This window comes from Bos javanicus, chromosome 28, assembly GCF_032452875.1.
Source record: "Bos javanicus breed banteng chromosome 28, ARS-OSU_banteng_1.0, whole genome shotgun sequence".
Lineage (NCBI taxonomy): Eukaryota > Metazoa > Chordata > Mammalia > Artiodactyla > Bovidae > Bos > Bos javanicus.
In genome coordinates, this window is record NC_083895.1 from 25,988,773 (window position 1) to 26,002,724 (window position 13,952).

Here is a 13,952-nt window from a genome sequence, read left to right on the forward strand (position 1 = left end):
TGAAACGACTTAGCATAGCATGTGTATTATTAATTCCTTAGGGCTGCCATAACACAATACCGCAAACTGGATTTCTGCTTGCTTAAAACAACAAATGTATTGTCTCACAGTTGTGGAAGCCAGAAGTCTGAAATCAAAGTGGCAGCAGGGCTGGCTGTCTCCTGGGACCTCAGAGAATTTTCTCCATACTTATCTCCTAGATTGTGATGGTTGTTGACAGTTCTTGGCATTTTTTGGCTTCTAGAGGTAACACTAATTTCTGCCTCCATCTCCACATGATTTTCTTCTCTGTGCCTCTGTGTCCTTCCCTCTTATAAGGAAATCAGTCATTGGATTAACTCCCACCTTGATCGATTGTGACCTCTTTTTTAACTGCATTGCATCTGCAATGACCCTATTTCCAAATAAGGTCACATCCTCAGGTACTGGAAGTGAGGACTTCAATTGTCTCTGGGCAACCCAATTCAACCCACAACCTTAGTTCTGTATATTACAGAAATAAGAGTAAAAATTATAAGGTACTTAAAGAAAGCATAATTTCAATGTTGGGAGTGGTAATGATGCTCATGAAACATACTTAATTCTTATTCTGATAGCTTCATTGCCCTTGTAGGGCTTTTGTTGTCTTTTAACCTTCAGGACTTTATGTCTCTGAATGTATCATTAAAGGGGAAGTTGTGGGATTTGAGTCTTCAAGGTATGTAACAGATGCTGCAACAAATAGACACTAAATATGAGTCCTAATGTGGTAAGAGTTTTTTTACCTTTTAAACATTCCACTGAGTATTCCTAATGAGTGAAAACTAATTTCCAGGAGCTCCAGGAGATGAGGGCACCAGGAGCTTCTTAAAAGTTTTGTCTGGTCACAGACTTAGAAAAGGAACGTATGGAGGGGGGAGGGATAGTTAGGGAGTTTGGGATGATCATGTACACACTGCTGTATTTAAAATGGATAACCAACAAGGACCTATTGTATACCACATGGAACTCTGTTCAACATTATGTGGCAGCTTGGATGGAAGTGGGATTTGGGGGAGAATGGATACATGTATGGAATACATGTGTATGTATGGCCAAGTTCTCCCCTGTTCACCTGAAACTACCACAAAAGTGTTAATTGGCTATACCTACCCCCAATACCAAATAAGAAGTACAAAGTGGGGGGGGGTGATTTTTGTCTGGGGAGGTGCCACATACCACTTCACATCTGCACACATAATGTTAGGAAAAAATACACACCAAGATGCAAGGGGACTAGGAAACAACCTCTGCTGAGTTTCAGGTACTACTTTATACCAGAGAAGAGAGCACGAATTGGTGGACAGCTATCTCTGCTATGTGGATGCATCTCTACAATATTTTACAATATAGATCTTGCTTGTAGAAAGTGGAATAGACTTGTAGATGTCCCTTTTAACCTTATAAATCTATGAAACTGTGAGGTAAGATATCAGAAAAAAGGCTGTGATTACCTTTAAAGTGAAATAAGCATAGGGTCAGAAGGTTAGTAGGATAATATAAATTTGTTGTATAAAAGCAGCATGAGTAACTGATCATGAGTAAGTATGGGCTGTGGTGCTGGTTTGTCTGGATTCAGAGCCTGAACCTACAGGCCACTCAGACCTCTGTCCTTCTATCCTCCCAAAGATACCTACAGACATTTACTAATGGTCTGTTTTACAGAAAATTACTTCTCAGTCACAGTTTCTATAAATGGGGGAAATTAATAATCCTCACTAGGTTGTGGGAATTTAATAAGATAACGTGTACAATACCTTGAACTTGGCCAGTGTTTTGTAAATGTCAGCTTTACTATTACTAATATTACCTCTCCTGAACTACCAGTAGTAAGAGAACATTTGGGAAAGCATTCCATATCACAATGATATAATTTTAGTATAGAACAAAAGTAAAATATGTTTTACCTCTTGTGTTATTTTCACTTAAAAAAATGCTCAGACTGTTGAGAAATAGGTGTTCATCCTGTCCCACTCTTTCCCTTGCTCCCTTCCATCTAGCCATATTGCTTGTGCTGTATACCACCTGACCTCCTTCATTCAATTCTGCAGTCATATTACCTCCACAGTCTTCCCTGATCACCCTACCCAAAAAACCAGCCCCTCACTTTCTATAACTTACCCTGCTTTATTTTCTCTTATGTCTGTTATCACTACCTGATATTCATGTGTATAATACATAAGTGTATAATATTCTATTTATTATATTATATATGTCATGTATAGCTTGTGCTCTGTAACAAGAGAAGCCACCACAAAGACAGGCCTGTGCACCACAACAAGGAGTAGCCTCAGCTCACCACCAAAAATAAAAATTAATTAATTTATATTAAAACATCCTTTGAAAATAGAATTAACAGAGTTGGGATGGATGGTTTGTAGGGGATCAGGGAATGGGAGGAGTACTGGGCCACTAGGAGCTTTCTGACTTGAGGACATTTACCACAATGAGGATGGCTGATGAGGGAAGAAGAACAAATCTTGACTAGGAAAAACGAAGTGGTCTGTTTTGGCCTTAAGTCTGAAAAATCAAGAGTGTATTCCTATATTAGTTTCCTAGGGCTGCCATAACAAAAATCCCACAGACTGGACGGCTTAAACAACAAAAATTGATTTTCTCATGATGCTAGAGGCGAGAAGTTAGATATCAAGGTCTTGGCAGGTTTCTTCTGAGGTCTCTCTTCTTAACTTACAGATGGCTACCTTCTCCCTGGGTGTTCACATGGCCATTCCTCCCTCTGTGCATTCTCTCTGTCCTAGTCTTTTCTTATAGAAACACCAGGTGTAACGGGTTGGGCCCTATCTCCACATTCAGAATGCAGTCACATTCTGACTTACTGGAGATTAGGATTTCAGCATATGAATTGGGGAGGAGGGGGACAGAATTCAGCCCATAAATTTTTTTCTTCCTTCTGAATTGCATTTTAAAAGTCCTTAATGTTGTCTTACTGGGTATGGACCTAGCCCTGAAATGAGTGAGATGAAAGAAAGATTTCTCTTCTGCCACATAAATGAAAAAGCACAGAAGAAATTTGCTCTTTTTAATAGATGCAAGCAAAACAGTTTTCTTGATAATATTATATGTTATATGTCACTTAATCAACAACATGAAGAATAATAATTCTAGATATTTATTATAGAATCCTTCTCAACTTTCACTCTCACATTTATACTAATCTCATTTCCCACTCTAAATTTACATTCTGACTCCAATTTCCTTCTCAGTATCCCAGCATGAAACAGTAGTAATGATCATATTATAACAATCTGAAACATTTTTTAAATGCTCTCTTTTATAATTCTCTATAATTTCTTTCTGTTTTCTATCCCCTTATTACAAGAATTCAACTGGCATTCAAACAGGCATAAGCCTGAAAAAAATCACATGTAATGTGGCTATTGACCAGTATGTGGGGATGTGTCCATGCCTTTGAAATTACAGCATGATTATTCCAGTTACTATACTTTCTAAACAGAGAGAGTGCTCAAAATGACTGTACTGATTTGTGGGGTTTTTTTTTTTTTCTTTTTGTGCAGTGTGGGCAGTAAAAAATAAAAACCTTTTTTAAAAAAGTTTTAACTGTATGATAAACTATGCTTTTAAATTAATTTTATCCCACAGCAATCATGAGAATGCTGTAAGTTCTAATTAATAATAAGCATCACAAAAGAAATACAATATTAAGTGTAGAATCTATACATATATGAATCTTTTAAGTCTATCTGTTTTTCTTTTAAAGGAAACAATTAAAATAGCAACAAAGAGAAGAAATCTCAACTATTAGAGCTTAACGGTCAAACTTTGGGTTGCAAATCAAGCTATTGCTACTGACTTCAAAGGGTCTTATAAAGATATCTGAGGTTGAAAAGTTCTAATTCAGCTGTCAGAAATATGAAATCTGGAAAGTTTGCTTTATTTTCTTCCTTGTGCCAGGTTCCATACCAAAGTAAATCAGCAATATAACCCTCATCACATCAAAGAGTGAGACTGTACATTTCTATGTATACACAAACATAAATATATGCACACACACATATATATGTATATTTTTAAGTGGAATGCTTTACAGCCTTCAAATAGGATCAGGGCTAAAACTAATGGTAACTACAGGTTTTAGTCAAATTAACAGTACTAATTCTTTTTTAGACATCAACCACAGTGTGAGTATCCTCATCTATAGAATCTTTTATTAATAACTTGTAAACTAAGGATATAAAGGAAACAAACTTGCTATGCATCTTATTCAATTATCACTTTTTACACGGAAAATTGACAATGTGTTTGTTTGTTTGGTTTTTTTTTTTGGCCTTGTGGCATGCAAGATCTTAGGTCCCTGTCCAGGGATCAAACCAGCGGCTCCTGCAATGGAAGCACAGAGTCCTAACCACTGGACTGCCGGGGGATTCCCGACAACACATGGCCACAAAAGTAAGGAGATAGAAAAGCTTTTTAAACTCCATTCCCTCTTCCCCTACCCCTCGGAACTTCTGTGCTCTAGAACCAACTGTTGGTGCCAACATACAGATAACTTTTATACATATTGATTGCAAATTTTAAAAAAAATGTATACTGCTACTCATGCTTCTTTTGGAAAAATGAAATAGATTGCCAAAATAACTGGCATTTAGAAATAGATAACACACAGACATTTTTATGGACAGGTTTTCATTAGGGTTTGAAAATGTATTTTTATATGCTCAGTGTAAGATCTGATAGCCTAAAGAACAGTTGAGCAGTAGTGACTAGGAAGGACAGAGTGTTCCTAGAAGACAAATTATAGTTGCCACCTCCACATTGCCTGAATACAGTTTAACCGCATTAAAATGACAGAAATGTTTGCCCAAGAAAAATGCCATGCAGTTCAAGCTGCTATTTTACTTTTAAAGAGAGAGAGAGAGAAGAAAAATTACTCTTTGTCAACATAGGGATATTAAGAGGTGAACTGAAGGATTCTGTGCTGCTCACTTTCAACAAACTTCATCTGTTCAATCTTTAAAAGGAAGCTTTACCCAGCAAGCTAACTTCCAAAGATCGTCTTTCAAACTGCTCCTGTTTGCAAGCGCTCAGAGTGTTGACCATAAAATAGAAATAGTATGAGTTGGTAAACGTTAGAATTTATTCCTAGTTTGGAAAGCGGTTTTTTTTTTAAAGTATTGCATCATCAGAGAATAAAATTATACATTGAATCTACAGTAAGGATGAAACACCTTATCGTCCTTTTCCTAGTTACAAATAGGGAGACTGAATAAGATGGTTTCTTTCACTTAACATAAAACTATTCTGTTTAAAATTAAATGTGTTTTGTATGGGAAATTCTCATTTAAAAAATTAAAATAGATTTTATCACACCAAGATCCTCTATGACCCACCTCCTAGAGTAATGGAAATAAAAACAAAAATAAACAAGTGAGACTTAATTAAAGTTAGAAACTTTTGCACAGCAAAGGAAACTATAAAAAAGGTGAAACAACAGTCCTCAGAATGTAAGAAAACGATAGCAAATGAAACAGCTGACAAAGGATTAATTTTCAAAATATACAAGCAGTTCATGCAACTCAATACCAGAAAAACAACCTAATCAAGAAGTGGGCTGCTGCTGCTGCTGCTAAGTCGCTTCAGTCATGTCCGAACTGTGTGACCCCATAGACGGCAGTCCACCAGGCTCCCCCGTCCTTGGGATTCTCCAGGCAAGAATACTGGAGTGGGTTGCCACTTCCTTCTCCAATGCATGAAAGTGAAAAGTGAAAGTGAAGTCACTCAGTCGTGTCCAACTCTTAGCGACCCCATGGACTGCAGCCCACCAGGCTCCTCCATCCATGGGATTTTCCAGGCAACAGTACTGGAGTGGGGGTGCCATTGCCTTCTCCGCAGAAGACCTAAACAGACATTTATCCAAAGAAGACATACAGATGGCTAATAAGCAAATGAAAAGATGCTTAACATTGCTCATTGTTAGAGAAATGCAAATCAAAACTACAATGAGCTATGACCTCACACTGGTCAGAATGGCCATCATCAAAAAAATCTACAAACAATAAATGCTGGAGAGGATGTGGATAAATAGGTACCCTCTTGTACTGTTGTTGAGAATGTCAATTGACACGGTCACTATGGAGAATAGTATGGAGATTTCTTAAAAAACTAGAAATAAATCTACCATATGACCCAGCAGTCCCACTACTGGGCATATACCTTTGAGGAAACCATAACTGAAAAAGACACGTGTACCCCAGTGTTCTTTGTAGCACTATTTAAAATAGCTAGGACATGGAAATAACCTAGATGTTGATCAACAGATAGATAAAGAAGTTGTGGTACATACATACAATGGAGTATTACTCAGCCATAAAAAGGAACACATTTGAGTCAGTTCTAATGAGGTGGATGAATTTAGAGTCTATTATACAGAGTGAAGTAAGTCAGAAAGAGAAAAATAAATATCGTATATTAACACATATATATGGAATGTAGAAAGATGGTACTGATGAATCTATTTGCAGGGAGCAATGGAGATGCAGACACAGAGAACAGACTTGTGGACCAGGGGTTGGGGAAGGAGAGGATGAGATGAATGGAGAGAGTAGCATGGAAACATATACACTAGCATATGGAAAATGTATGACTCAGGGAGCTCAAACAGGTCCTCTGTGACAACCTAGAGGGGTGGGATGGGGTGGAAGGTGTGAGGGTGGTTCAAGAGGGAAGGGACATATGTATACCTATGGCTGATTCATGTTGATGTATGGCAGATACCAACACAATACTATAAAGCAATTATCTTTCAATTAAAAATAAAATTTTTTAAATAAGAAAAAATTAAAATAGATTTTAAAATATTAATGATTATTGTTAATAATTTAAACAATTTGGTAAAATATAAAGAAGAAAATATCAGAAATACCACCTCAGGAGATAGACACTGATAATTTTTATTGAACATCACTGTGATATTTTTTCATCCTCTTAAGTATGTTGCACAGACATAGAAGTTGGTATGTTACCCCAGAGGATCTTGGACCTTTGTAAACTATTTTTACCCAACAACGTGCTAAGGACCTCTTTCCAAATATGGGGAGCTTAGTTATGTTCATATAGATAACATGTAAAGACCATGAACTTCTACAGGGCCAATTATCTACATATATAAATAAATGATGGATATGTTCATTCTCATTCTGTTCAAATAGAATAAAATCTTAAGTTGCATGTATTTAGGTGTGTCTTATTATATTGATAAGCATCATCTATGCCTTGATTGCCTAAAATGGTTTCTCCAGGTTCTTCAATCTCTCTGGCTCCGCAAAGTAGCCAGATGCTCAGACTTGACTTGTGACTTGATAGTCGCTCAGCAGTGTCCAACTCTTTCCAATCCCATGGGCTATAGTCCACCAGGCTCCTATGTTCATGGAATTCTCCAGGCAAGAATACTGGAGTGGGTTGCCATTCCCTTCTCCAGGGAAACTTTCCAACCCAGGGATTGAACCGAGTTCTCCCACGTTGCAGGCCGATTCTTTACCGTCGGCCACCAGGAAAGTTACTCAGAGGGATATAGAAAATGCTAGTGATATAGAAAGGAGAAACTTGAGATAATGTTTAGCATATCCATTTTGTCCACTGCGTTTGTATATTTATTCTTAGTTAATGAACAATTTGTTCGATTATACCTATAATATATATGAAGACATAATTTTTATTCATTATATAAAAACTAAGGAATTTATAAGCCCTCCTCTTTGAATCTGTCTATATATTGAAACATCTTATTAGCTCTTGAGGACAGGGACTCTGCTTTATTAAGTTTTTATTCTCACATCTTAACAGAGATCATGGAATACAGTGGAAGTTTGATAGATCTGTTATCAAAATTACATAAATGAAATACAGACGTGCTTTGCTCATCACTGTATCCCTGTGACTTAATACCTTATTCACAGTAGAAACTTAGTGAATGTTTGTTAGATAAACATGATGTGGAAATCTGGCTACTAGGAAGTACCACTAAAATCTAACATAAGAAGTTTTCCTTAGTCCCTAGAATTCAGGTAAATTCAGATTAGAGTAAGTATAATTCTGGAAGATATTTTACTGACTGCTAAAAAATAGCTCAGTTATACAGAGTTGGGTTGGGGAGGAGAAGAGAGAGAAGTTGTAACAAACAAATGAGACTTGGAGGAGAAAATAGCTCCTCTGAGGGGAGCCACATGCTCTGATACCCAAGGCAGCCGCATGAGGAAGCAGCCTAAAATTAGCAGGATGGGCAAGCCCACGGAGGGAAAGCCACAGCAGATTTCCCTGCACTCAACAAGTGAGGTGAAGGACCAGGAGCCCCAGTGGAACCCTCTTTAGCCTGTAGAGATCCACGAAAGTTTGTGCCAGGTAAGGTGCTTCTTCAGAACTCACTTTGGGAGGTAAAGCAAGTGATTTCTTAAGGGAATGGGCAGAAATTGAACGATTTAATATCACCTAGTAAAGAGATACCTCCAGGAATCTAACGATTAAGAGAGCGATAAACCTATTCTTGTATCCATCCTCATCCAAGCTGTTCATCTGAACCACCCCTTTTTACCTTGTTGAATTAGGGCTTTCTGGGGTATGTAGGTGCTGTTTTTTTTCTAACCTTGTTGCTGTTTTTTTTTTTTCCTTACCTCCTACCTTGTTGGAATAAAGGGAGGAGCCTGTCCTAGGAAATTTGTAAAACCAGGTGGAAGAACAATAAGGAAAGAGTATTCCCAAGTGACATTTAAAGACTGGATAAGAGCAGAGCCAAAAAGGAAAGATTAGAGATACCAAAATAGGACTCGGTGGGCAACAGTGTTCTTTGATCATAGGTGAAGTACAGAGTTGTTGAACTGGTCAAAGACAGACAACAGAATCCTGGAGGAGGCCAAGATTTTCTCTGTTGTTGTTTCACAAAGAACTAGATCAGTGATTTACTTTATGTCATGTGAATTATTCCCAATTATAGTATTTATCTATCACTCATCATATTTTCTGTAAGTTCCCATTTTCTATGCTGGAATTCATTTTTACATTATCTATTTTTTTGAAGTTCAGTTCAGTCAGTTCAGTCGCTCAGTCGTGTCTGACTCTTTGCAACCCCATGAACCGCAGCACGCCAGCCCTCCCTGTCCATCACCAACTCCTGGAGTCCACCCAAACCCATGTCCATCGAGTTGGTGATGCCATCCAACGATCTCATCCTCTGTCGTCCCCTTCTCTTCCTGCCCTCAATCTTTCCCAGCATCAGGGTCTTTTCAAATGAGTCAGCTCTTTGCATCAGGTGGCCAAAGTATTGGAGTTTCAGCTTCAACATCAGTCCTTCCAATGAACGACCAGGACTGATCTGCTTTAGAATGGACTGGTTGGATCACTTTGCAGTCCAAGGGACTCTTACTACTCATTAATTGTAAAACCCTCCATTCTCTTAAGAGGGTATCTCAGGATTGATCTGAAGGGACAGCAGAAATGCAGAACTTTAAAAATAATTACAGCTATCTTGAGATATAATTCACATACCATACAATTCATCTATTTAAAGTATACAATTCAGTGGCTTTTACCATATCTACAGACTTGTACAACCATTTCCACAATCCTAGGCAACCACAAATTTACTGTTTCTGCAGATTTGCCTATTCTGGATATTTCATATAAATGGGATCAGGCATAGTGGTCTTTTGTGAGCTATTTTGGGGGCAGCTGGGGAGCTTGGTGTATAGCAAGAGAGAAAAGAACCTCTTCTGTTTTAGTTCTCTAGTGATACCCTAAATGAATGTACTTCACTGTATCAGGCCATATCCAAGATTATTATTAAATAAAAATTGTCATTATTGAAAATAATTTAATCATATAATAAATGAAAATAAGATGTCAGGTGAACGGTGCCTGGCAGATATTAGATTCTTGGTAAACAATCATATTTTTTCCTCTATCCTACTCCCAGTGTTAAACATTTACTCATATTATAAAACATATAGAGCAGATTTGAAGAAAACTTAGCAGACTACTTTGAACATACTAGTTACTCAATAAATACCTTTTAAAATAGGAAAGGCAGGTATAGTCAGGTATGTGTGCATTTTACAGCTGTGATATTATTTCATAAAGGCTATGGAAAATAGCTTTATTTGCTGGACTAAGAGGCACCAATTATAATTTCAAGTCTGAGCTGATATCAACTGCAATCTTAAATAACTGACTTACTTTCTTTGGTCCTCAATTTATCTACAACTCCAGCCCAAGAAAGATAGGCTCGATCATAGCTAAAATGCCGTCCCCATCGTTCATATTGTGGAAATATCTTATGGCAGGATCTCCAAGATACACCTGCCTTTTGTATATTTCATACTAAAGGTCACACATTGGATTATAGGACTCCTTCTTAGGGAGGTTCAGTTGGTTGACTATCATTAGATCTTGCTGCTTGTAATTACCTTGATGAAATCACCAGGTTCCATTGTCTGGTCCTCAGGTATCCAAGATCAGAAACTTAATTTGTTTTTCAGAAATTCTTATAGTGATCCAGTCCTTTTGCAAGGTTATTTACATTAACCAAACTCCCAAGTAATGCAGCATCCAAAATTCCAATTTGTTAATTTACAGTGAGAAAAATGACTTGAGAGCAAACTAAATGTCATATTTTCCTATTAACTTATTATTTAAAAGAAGTCTATTTAAAAAAAAAAAAAACGCAATTGAAATTAGAATGCTGTGGCATCCAAAATTCCAATTTGTTAATTTACAATGAGAAGATGACTTCAGAGCAAACTAAATGTCATATTCTTCTATCAACTTATTTAAAAGAAGTCTATTTAAAAAAATTCAATTGAAATTAGAATGCTGTTGCATGAGAATGCTGTTGCACCAAGGTAAGTAATTGATCATGGCACCTGGCAGTATTGTTTTGAGTTGCCAACACCACCATCAGGAGCAGAAAAGGCTCTCTTGGATGAACATTGCTAATTCTTTCCTCTTTGACTTCCCTTTCCTACTTGTCATTCCAATTATCTCTTCAGATATAGATGCAGATATAGATATGTGCTAGTCCTTTCAGCTGTGTCCAACTCTCTGGGATCCTATGGACTGTAGCCCACCAGGCTCCTCTGTCCATGGGATTCTCCAAGCAAGAATACTGGAGTGGGTTGCCATGCCCTCTTCCAGGGCATCTTCTGAGATATAGATATAAATATTTATATACACACATACATTTGATAGGTAGGTAGGTAGGTAGATACTATCAGTTAGGCTACAGTCAAATTATACTTCTTTTTTCTACTGATGGCCTTGATGCTTTTGTGTGTGTGTGTGCCTTGTGGGCAATTTTTACAGTTTTTTTTCTTTTTGTAAATATCATACACCCTTATTAGAAGTTTTTTTTTTTTAAGTACAGCTAAGAAAAATATGAGAAAAAAATCTTCCACAGTTCTACCACCTAGTTATAACCAATTGACATTTTAGAATACTGTACTCCAGAATAAAAAAAAAAAAAAAACAGGGTCATATTACAAATACTATTTTGAAGACTATTTTGGGTTTTTTAAAATCTTATACAAATGTTATTGCTCTTTAAAAATGAGTATTTTAAAGAGGTATATACAAGTATGGGCTTCAAAGTCTCAGAACTGAACCAATTCTCTCTCATTGAACTAATTTTTTTTAAACTAGTTAAAATTTTACTCTTTAATTAAAAACCTCAAAGGGGAAAAAAGTCACAGTAGGACTTGGAAACCAATGCTTTCATCTTTGCTTGGGTTCACTGTATTTGCTCTTAAGTATTATTTTTGTTGTTCAGTAACTAAGGCATGTGTAACTCTTTGCAACTCCGTGGACTACAGCACGCCAGGCTTCTTGTCCTTCACTATCTCCCACAGTTGGCTCAAACTCATGACCATTAAGTTGGTGATGCCACCCAATCGTCTCATCCTCTGTTGCCCCCTTCTCCTCCTGCCCTCAATCTTTCCCAGCATCTGGGTCTTTTCCAATGAGTCGGCTCTTCACATCAGATGGCCAAAGTATTGGAGTTTCAGCAGTATTATAAAATGACTTAAACATCTTTACAAAACTACGCTATAGAAATATAGCCAGCAGTATTTTATCACAAATAAAATTTCCTTTGTGATATGTAAATTATGCTGCCCTAAAATAATCTTACTAAGTCCTGTTCATTAGAACTTACAAAGAAAACAAATGAAAGAAAAAAAACATAGGTGGTTGTAACTGTGTAAAGATGTAAGACATGAGACATGAAACTCAGTACATGCAAATAACTCTTTCTTGCCATAGTGTGCAGAAGTATCTTGGGCACTGGCATGGTTGGAGAACCAACCATAAGTCAGATTGCAGAATGGAGGCCCCCGCCTCACTTCTGACACACCAGCCATTTCACAACTCTACAAACTCAGAGTACCTAGAACAAGCTTAACATAGACCCTCAAGGCAGGAACCTTCTCAAATCTTACTTCCAAGACTAATCAGAAATGAACAATTTAAGGAATTTCCCCCCAAGCTTCCTTTAAGAACACAAAACAAGTTTGAATGTTCATAATAGGTTTCCCTATTAAGTAGTTTCCCTATTGAACTGTTAAATAATCAACTTCATAGGGACAGGAAGTAGAATGGTGGTTGCCAGGGTCTGGAGGTAAAGGGGGATGGGGAGTTATTATTTAATTAGTGCAAATTTTCAGTTTTGCAAAATGAAAAAAGTTCTGGAGATGATTCTGGAGATGGTGGTGATGGTTGCACAACATGAATGAACTTAATGCTACAGAACTGTGTCACTTGAGTGTATGTTCCTGGGTTCTTTGTCTCGTTACAACAAAGATTTGGAGCGACGGACATTAAAGCCCTTGGCGCGTCACAGCTCTCGGGTCTTGGACAAACCGTGCTACAGCTCTTAGGCAAATCAGTGTTACAGCTCCATTTTATTTAGAAGATAGCAGGAGAGAGAGAGTGAGAGAGAGAGAGAGAGAAAGAAAGAAAAGAGCGCACGCACGCGGGAGAGAGTCTGTGAGATAGCGCTTTGGCTCCTCCTTTTATATGTTTTTTCCTCCACCTGGGCCTGCCCTATGCAAATTGGGTTTAGCCAGGAGTGCTGTTTGTTCTGCCTGAAGTCTTCACTCTGGTCTTCGGACCTTCCTTTGACCTTCCTTGTCTTTTAGCCACTGCCATTTTGGACTCCTTTTCCCTATTCTACCTACCTAACATTCCCCCCTCAAGAGATGGGAGGCCCAATTCTTTGGGGATAGGGGCGTCGAGGTCTTTCTGGCTACTTCCTGCTGAACTGAGACGGCGAGGGGTATTGGGCCTCCCCCTCTTGCTAGTCTCAATCCTCAGAGTCCTTATAGCGGTGTCCAAGGGTGTGTGATATTTTCCGTGGTCAGCTGTAGTTTTATATCTTTGTTGAACTGGCACTGCATGTTGTAGCTGGTTGACCCAGCTCTTCTTTTTCCATCCAAGACAAAGCTGCTTCCATCAGTGTACCAGATTTCCTCAGGATTGGTCAGAAGATCTTCCGACAATCCCTCTTGGGGTTTTGTCCAGTGGTCCAAGATTTCTAGACAAGAGTAAAAGGGGAGAGAGCCCTTGGGGGTAGGGAGGAGGGTGGCTGGGTTAAGAACCTCACAAGGGGATATAGTGAGGCCTGGATTTCCCATCAGCATTACTTGATATCTGAGGATTCTTTGATCAGACATCCATAAATGGCCTCTCCCATTTAGGAGTTGTTTTACTTGGTGGCTGGTAAAAAATAGTTAGTTTGCCCCCAAAGGAGAGTTTTAAAGCATCTTCTATCACGATTGCAATAGCTGCAAGATTTCGAAGGCAGGGGGGTAGTTGGATCGAGCCTCTTAGATAAGTAAGCTACAGGCTGGGGCTTAGATCCCAACCTTTGAGTTAACACTTCCAAGGCTATTCCCTCCCTTTCATGGACATAAAGT

At 38.1% G+C, this 13,952-nt stretch overlaps 1 protein-coding gene across 1 annotated transcript in view; it reads left to right on the plus strand.

Moving 5' to 3' along the window:
• The first annotated feature begins 8,295 nt into the window (after window positions 1-8,295).
• Window positions 8,296-13,952, plus strand: part of MYPN (myopalladin) — a 114,458-nt gene continuing 108,801 nt past the window's right edge. Inside the window, exon 1 of the mRNA XM_061405132.1 lies at window positions 8,296-8,394. The gene's annotated coding sequence lies outside the window, so the exon portion shown is untranslated. The remainder of the gene's footprint in view (window positions 8,395-13,952) is intronic.